This window comes from Bos javanicus, chromosome 7 (assembly GCF_032452875.1).
Source record: "Bos javanicus breed banteng chromosome 7, ARS-OSU_banteng_1.0, whole genome shotgun sequence".
NCBI lineage: Eukaryota > Metazoa > Chordata > Mammalia > Artiodactyla > Bovidae > Bos > Bos javanicus.
This window is the reverse complement of record NC_083874.1, coordinates 6,837,275-6,845,759: the sequence shown is the minus strand read 5'-3', so window position 1 is coordinate 6,845,759 and position 8,485 is coordinate 6,837,275. Positions and strand designations below refer to the sequence as shown.

Sequence of the window (8,485 nt, the reverse complement as noted above, 5' to 3'; positions counted from 1 at the left end):
AAAAACTGCTGACTCTGCATCTCCTATTATCCTCTATGTGTAACTTAGGGTATATAAACCCCTGATGAAAATAAAGCTGCGGGCCTTGCTCACCAACGCTTGGTCTCCCCATGTCATTCTTCCCTTTAACTTCTGGCTGAAGTCTCCATCTGGAGCGTGGATATCCTCTGCGACCATTTATTTGCCTGGGCTTCTAAGACCCACTCGAGAAGGTGTCTAAGGTGGGGCACCTTCCGCTATTCGAGAGGGCGCCTGCGGCCTCTGTGGTCAGAGCTAACCTGGTGTCACAGGTTATATTGATTTTCCGTGTAAACTAAGCTACTCAGCCTCTTTTCTCCACTGAATTTCCCTACTGAGCTATCCTCATTCTATTACTCTTTATATCTCTAATTAGCATATAAATAGTCACCTAGGCTCTCTCTCCTTCGAATACCCTGGATCAGCCGGGGCTGGACCCCGGCAGGGACTTCATGCAAGTCATTGGAACCTCCTGGAGAAGGGACTGGCAACCCACTCCAGTATTCTTGCAAGGACAATTCCAGGGACAGAGGAGCCTGGTGTGCCACAGTCCTTGGGGTCGCCAAGAGTCTGACACGACTGAGTGACTAACACACACACACATGGTTAGATACACCCTGAGTATAGAGTCGCAATATCAAAGACGCCAACACTCCTTGTGGGTTCTCAAAGAGTCGGGCTCAACTTACCAACTAAACAGCAACAGCAACACTTCTTGTGGAAGGCAGAAGAGTGCTTCCCCCCACCCCAACTCAAGATGCCCACGTTCTAATCCATCAAATCTATGAATATGTTAAGTTATACGGCAGAGGGGAGTTAAGTTTGCCAATGGGCTTGATTGCTAATCAGCTGACCTCAGTAGGGAGATTGCCTTGAATAACCTAGGTGAGCCCAACATAATTACAGTAGTCCTTAAATGTGGAATAAAGTGGCAGAAGAGGAGGAGCCGGAAAGTGGCAGTGTGAGCACTCTGCCTAGTGTTGCTGGGCTCTGAAGATGGACGAAGGGGTCAGGGGCAAGGACGCAGGCAGCCTCGAGAGGCTAGAAACACTGAGGAGACATATTCTCCTCTAGAGACGCCAGAAAGGATACTTTCCTGCTGATAACCTGCTTGTTAGCCTGGTAAGACCCATTTTAGACTTCTGACCTCCAGAACTGTTATGTTCATCCATCTGTGTTGTTTTAACCTGGTAATTTGTTACCACAGCAATAAGAACTAACACACTCCTCAAGTTGAATTATGGATTAAATGCATTTCCCAATAAAATCTCCATCAGGTTTCTGTGAAACTTGACAAACGAATTCGGAAATGGACATAGAAGGACTTCTCCGGTGGTCCAGTGGTTAAGTATCCACCTGCCAGTGCAGGGGACATGGGTTCAATCCCTGGTCCGGGAAGATTCCACATGCCTTGGAGCAACTAAGCCCATGGGCCACAGCTACTGAAGCCCACACACTGTAAAGCCCGTGCTCCACAACGAGACAAGTCACTGCTATGAGAAGCTCCCGCTTGCTGAAACTAGTGAGGAGCCCCCATTTGCGGCAACTGGAGAAAACCCAGTGCATCCAAAAATTAACTAATTAAATGTACATAGAAGATCAAAGGGCCAAGAAGAGGAATCTTGAAAAAGAATAAGATGGGATGGCTTTCTTAGCTGGGCACTAAGACCTACTCGGGCTTCCCTGGTGGCTCAGAGGTTAAAGTGTCTGCCTGGAATGCGGGAGACCTGGGTTCAATCCCTGGGTCAGGAAGATCCCCTGAAGAAGGAAATGGCAATGCACTCCAGTACTCTTGCCTGGAGAATCCCATGGGGGGAGGAGCCTGGTAGGTTACAGTCCACAGGGTCGCAAAGAGTCGGACACAACTGAGCGACTTCACTCACTCACTCAAGACTGACTCAGTGAGCAGTGATTCAGACACAAAACAACATAGACAGTGTGATTCTTTGGGGATGAAGTTTAAAAACAGGCTTAACCTAAACTATATTCTTCAGGGATGTTTCTAGGGTCAAGGAAAACCTCTAAAGAGTGAGATGAAGATCAAGTCAGAGCACAGCTACCTGGGGGAGTGGGGAGGAAAGGAGAAGGACCAGAGGGTGTGGGTTGGGATGCTGGCCATATTCTATTTCTTTTTTTTTTAATTTATTTTTAATTGGAGGATAATTGCTTTAAAACATTGTGTTGGTTTCTGCCATACATCAACGTGAATCAGCCATAGGTATACATATGTCCCCTCCCTCTTGGATCTCCCTGCCACCTTCCACACCTCCAGGTTGTCACAGAGCCCCAGGTTGAGCTCCCTGTATTATACAGCAACTTCCCATTAGCTCTCTATTTTACATATGGTAATATATATATGTCAATGCTACTCTCTCAGTTTGTCCCACCCTCTCCTGCCCCCACTGTGTAATAATCTCTTCTTCATCTGAATCTCTATTCCTACCCTACAAATAGGTTCATCAGTACTATTTTTTCTAGATTCCATATATATGCATTAATATACAATATTTATTTTTTCTCTTTCTGATTTACTTCACTCCGTAATAACAGGCTCTGGGTTCATCCACCTCACTCAAACTGACTCAAATTCATTCCTTTTTATGGCTGAGTAATATTCCATCGTGTGTATGCACCATGACTTCTCTATCCGTTCATCCGTAGACAGACATCTAGGTTGCTTCACGTCCTGGCTCCAGTAAGTAGTGCTGCAATGAACACTGGGCATGTGTCTTTTTCAGTGGTGGTTTTCTTGGAGTTTGCTCAGTTGTGGGATTGTTGGATCATGTGGTCGTTTTAGTTTTTAAAGAAATCTCCATACTATTCTCTATAGTGGCTGTATCAACTTACATTCCTACCAACAGTGCAAGAGGGTTCCCTTTTCCCCACATCCTCTCCAGCATGTATTGTTTATAGATTTTTGATGATGGCTATTCTGACTGGTGTGAGGTGATACCTGATTGTAGTTTTGATTTGCATTTACTATGCCAAAGCCTTTGACTGTGTGGATCACAATAAACTGCGGAAAATTCTCAAAGAGATGGGAATACCAGACCACCTGACCTGCTTCTTGAGAAATCTGTATGCAGGTCAGGAAGCAACAGTTAGAACTGGACATGGAACAACAGACTGGTTCCAAATAGGAAAAGGAGTACATCAAGGCTGTATATCGTCACCCTGCTTATTTAACTTATATGTAGAGTACATCATAAGAAATGCTGGACTGGAAGAAGCACAAGCTGGAATCAAGATTGCCAGGAGAAATATCAATAACCTCAGATATGCAGATGACACCACCCTTATGGCAGAAAGTGAAGAGGAACTAAAAAGCCTCTTGATGAAAGTGAAAGAGGAGAGTGAAAAAGTTGGCTTAAAGCTCAACATTCACAAAACTAAGATCATGGCATCTGGTCCCATCACTTCATGGGAAATAGATGGGGAAACAGTGGAAACAGTGTCAGACTTTATTTTTGGGGCTCCAAAATCACTGCAGATGGTGATTGCAGCCATGAAATTAAAAGACGCTTACTCCTTGGAAGGAAAGTTATGACCAACCTAGATAGCATATTCAAAAGCAGAGACATTACTTTGCCAACAAAGGTCCGTCTAATCAAGGCTATGGTTTTTCCAGTGATCATGTATGGATGTGAGAGTTGGACTGTGAAGAAGGCTGAGCACCGAAGAATTGATGCTTTTGAACTGTGGTGTTGGAGAAGACTCTTGAGAGTCCCTTGGACTGCAAGGAGATCCAACCAGTCCATTCTGAAGGAGATCAGCCCTGGGATTTCTTTGGAAGGAAAGATGCTAAAGCTGAAACTCCAGTACTTTGGCCACCTCATGCGAAGAGTTGACTCATTGGAAAAGACTCTGATGCTGGGAGGGATTGGGGGCAGGAGGAGAAGGGGACGACAGAGGATGAGATGGCTGGATGGCATCACTGACTCGATGGACATGAGTCTGAGTGAACTCCGGGAGATGGTGATGGACAGGGAGGCCTGGCGTGCTGTGATTCATGGGGTCGTAAAGAGTTGGACACGACTGAGTGACTGAACTGAACTGAACTGAATTGAATAATAAGTGATGCTGAGCATTTTTTCATGTGCTTATTAGCCATCTGTATGTCTTCTTTGGAGAAAAATCTGTTTAGATCTTCTACCCACTTTGATTGGGTTGTTTGTTTTTCTGATATTGAACTGCATGAGCTGCTTATATATTTTGGAAATTAATCCTTTGTCAGTTGTTTCATTTGCAATTATTTTCTCCCTTTCTGGGGGCTGTCTTTTCATCTTGTTTATGGTTTCCTTTGCTGTGCAAAAACTTTTAAGTTTGCTGTTAAGTCTCGTCAGTTGTGTCCGACTCTGTGTGACCCCATAGACGGCAGCCCACCAGGCTCCTCTGTCCATGGGATTTTCCAGGCAAAAGTACTGGAGTAGGTTGCCATTTCCTTCTCTTTTGCTGTGCAAAAACTTTTAAGTTTAATTAGGTCCAATAAAAAAGTGGTTAGATGCCATGAAGTAGGAGGCAATGCCTTAACGATATGGATGTTGTCAGGCCCAAGGGCCTCTTCCATCCTTGTTAAAGGGAGTGCTAACCTTCTCTCCTTTCATACAACACCATATTCTATGTCTCAAGTGGGTGGTCATGACACAGATGTTTGCCTCATAATTCTGTTAAATTGTACATTTTTTTAAAGGAACATTACAAGTATAATATTATAATCCCCCCAATTTAATGCATTAAAATCAGATGACTCTAATTCCAGGCAATCAAAATGGTGGAAAGCTCCTGAATTCATTCTTTGAAGGATCCAGCACTTGAATACTAAAACAAGTTAAAGATAGGAAAAAAAAGGCAACTGTAGATGAGCCTTAGTTTAGGGCTTCCAAACAGAATATTCAATTCAGTTCAGTTCAGTCACTCAGTCGTGTCCGACTCTTTATGACCCCATGAATCGCAGCACTCCAGGCCTCCCTGTCCATCACCAACTCCCGGAGTTCACTCAAACTCATGTGCATTGAGTCGGTGATGCCATCCAGCCATCTCATCCTCTGTCATTCCCTTCTCCTCCAGCCCCCAATCCCTCCCAGCATCAGAGTCTTTTCCAACGAGTAAACTGTTCGCATGAGGTGGCCAAAGTACTGGAGTTTCAGCCTCAGCATCAGTCCTTCCAGTGAACACCCAGGACTGGTCTCCTTTAGGATGGACTGGTTGGATCTCCTTTCAGTCCAAGGGACTCACAAGAGTTCTCCAACACCACAGTTCAAAAGCATCAATTCTTTGGCACTCAGCTTTCTTCACAGTTCAACTCTCATATCCATATATGACCACAGGAAAAACCATAGCCTTGACTAGACGGACCTTTGTTGGCAAAGTAATATCTTTGCTTTTTAATATGCTATCTAGGTTGGTCATAAGTTTCCTTCCAAGGAGTAAGTGTCTTTTAATTTCACGGCTGCAGTCAACATCTGGAGTGATTTTGGAGCCCCAAACAATAAAGTCTGACACTGTTTCCATTGTTTCCCCATCTATTTCCCATGAATGCAGAGTTCCAAAGAATAGCAAGGAGAGATAAGAAAGCCTTCCTCAGCGATCAATGCAAAGAAATAGAGGAAAACAATAGAATGGGAAAGACTAGAGATCTCTTCAAGAAAATTTAGAGATACCAAGGGAACATTTCATGCAAAGATGGGCACAATAAAGGACAGAAATGGTATGGTGCTGGGGACCAGCTTCAGCAGAGTCCAGGGATACCCTCAAGATGAACGGCGTTGGTGAATAAATGACATGGGGAGGCCAAGCTTCGGTGAGCGAGGCCCGTAACTTTATTTTCAAAAGGAGCTTTTATACCCTGACTTGTACATAAAGGGAAATGAAAGATGTAAGGTCATGTAGAGTCAGCCCAAACACTCCAGCAGTTTTGTCCTTATCAAAACCAGAATTTTTTTCTGTATGCCTTTCCATAAACAAGGGTCTTATGTTATTTATTATATTTTGGCCTGGAGGCCTGTTGACATTTTATGACCCTTTTTTGATAAAGGTTGATCCACCAGAAAACTTGTTTTCCCTTGAAGTGTTTTTTCTTTATATTTTTAATCTGTATCAGCCTCAGAAAGTACTAAACAGAGTTACATTCTCACAGAGCAAAGGTGCAGTGGGTCACAACAAAGAAAGAACTTATTAGCTCAAAGGCTTGATGTGGTTAATTCCAAGGCCACTACTTGTTTTTCTTACATTCCAACTACATTAACTAACGCACTCCCAGGTGCACAATGGATAAGGGATATGGGAACTTGGCAGCAAGCATTGGCCCAATAATGAAGCCCTTTACCAGTGCTATTTTAATAATTTTTCACCCCTTAAAGGGCTCTATGCCCATTAGGACTTTTAGAATGCTTAGGCTTCCCGTGCCTTTCATGGTTGGGGAGTTGTGAACAATCATGTGCGTTAGTTGTAAGAGTAAGGAAAAACCTGTCAAGCAAGCTAGAATGCCAACAGAGGGGTTAGAATAGAAATATTCCTTTTATGCCCTGGAGACTTATCAACTTAGAGCCCTAAGTTGATTTTCTCCAGAGAAAGGTGATCGGGGATAGCCCCCTGCTAATATCAGAAGAGTGGTTGAAAGGCATAATATAGTAGACAGTAGACAGACAGATTTTGGTTTCAGGGCAGATGTTCTAGCAGGTCCAGGGAATCCCTCGAGTCCTGATCCGCTTTTGCCTGTCAGGTCTTCTCCACATGACCTTTGTCATGGGTGGGATCTCCCGTGGTGGCTCCCGGAAGTATGGACCTAACAGAAGCAGAAGATATTAAGAAGAGGTGGCAAGAATATACAGAAGAACTGACAAAAAAGATCTTCACAACCCAGATAATCACGATGGTGTGATCACTCACCTAGAGCCAGATATCGTGGAATGTGAAGTCAAGTGGGCCTTAGGAAGCATCACTACAAACAAAGCTAGTGGAGGTGATGGAATACCAGTTGAGCTATTTCAAATCCTGAAAGATGAGGCTTTGAAAGTGCTGCACTCAATATGCCAGCAAATTTGGAAAACTCAGCAGTGGCCACAGGACTGGAAAAGGTAAGTTTTCATTCCAATCCCAAAGAAAGGCAATGCCAAAGAATGCTCAAACTACCACACAATTGCATTCATCTTCCATGCTAGTAAAGTAATGCTTAAAATTTTCCAGGCTAGTCTTCAGCAATACGTGAACCATGAACTTCCAGATATTCAAGCTGGTTTTATAAAAGGCAGAGGAACCAGAGATCAAATTACCAACATCTGCTGGATCACTGAAAAAGCAAGAGAGTTCCAGAAAAACATCTATTTCTGCTTTATTGACTATGCCAAAGCCTTTGACTGTGTGGATCACAATCAACTGTGGAAAATTCTGAAAGAGATGGGAATACAAGACCACCTGACCTGCCTCTTGAGAAACCACTATGCAGGTCAGGAAGCAACAGTTAGAACTGGACATGGAACAACAGACTGGTTCCAAATAGGAAAAGGAGTACATCAAGGCTGTATATTGTCACCCTGCTTATTTAACTTCTATGCAGAGTACATCATGGGAAACGCTGGGCTGGAAGAAGCACAAGCTGAAATCAAGATTGCTGGGAAAAATATCAATAACCTCAGATATGCAGATGACACAACTCTTATGGCAGAAAGTGAAGAGGAACTAAAAAGCCTCTTGTTGAAAGTGAAAGAGGAGAGTGAAAAAGTTGGCTTAATGTTCAACATTCAGAAAACAGAATATTAGCAATCAGAATTGAGTGGTGGTCAATATTACAACATGACCAAGCAGGATTTACTCTTAGGAAAATATCTTTCCACAGAGTCTAATTGAGCCACATAACTCATCCCACCACCAAACTGAACCACATCAGTAAATTTGGGAAAGGAATGCTTAAATATAGCAGACATTTCTAACAGGAACAGGTGTAGAAATAGTCAGAAGCTACTTCCCCTTCACAAAGGAGTCCCATTCACCATCAAGCATCAGAAAGTGCTTCCCAGGTGGCGCTAGTGGTAAAGAATCCACCTGCCAGCACAGGCATAAGAGATGAGTCTCCACACAGAAGAGATATGAGTTCCATCCCTGGGTCAGGAAGCTCCCCTGGAGGAGGGCACGGCAACCCACTCCAGTAATTCTTGCCTGAAGAATCCCCAAGAACAGAGGAGCCTGGCAAGCTGCAGTCCATGGGGTCACAAAGAGTCAGACACGACTGAGCATCTAAACACGCACAGCAGAAAGTGCTCGTCTTGGAGGTCCTTGGAGGTTCTTTGCTTCTTGAATCACAGAAGGAAAGGTGTAGTAATGGCCTTCTCTGGCAGGAGCTCACAGCAGGGAAGAAGGGCCAGGAATCAATACCCCCAGCCCGTTGAGATTTCATAGCCCTGGCTCAGAAATGCTGAATTTTAATTGCATGCTCAGTCACTGAGTGCAGTGGTGTCTGACTCTTTGCGAC

The 8,485-nt window shown here is 43.9% G+C and overlaps 1 non-coding gene across 1 annotated transcript; it reads right to left on the bottom strand.

The window, feature by feature from the left end:
• Positions 1-4,503: 4,503 nt before the first annotated feature.
• LOC133252229 (U6atac minor spliceosomal RNA) lies at positions 4,504-4,629 on the bottom strand. The gene has a single exon (XR_009737852.1). It is a non-coding gene; the product is annotated as a U6atac minor spliceosomal RNA (small nuclear RNA).
• Positions 4,630-8,485: the final 3,856 nt, after the last annotated feature.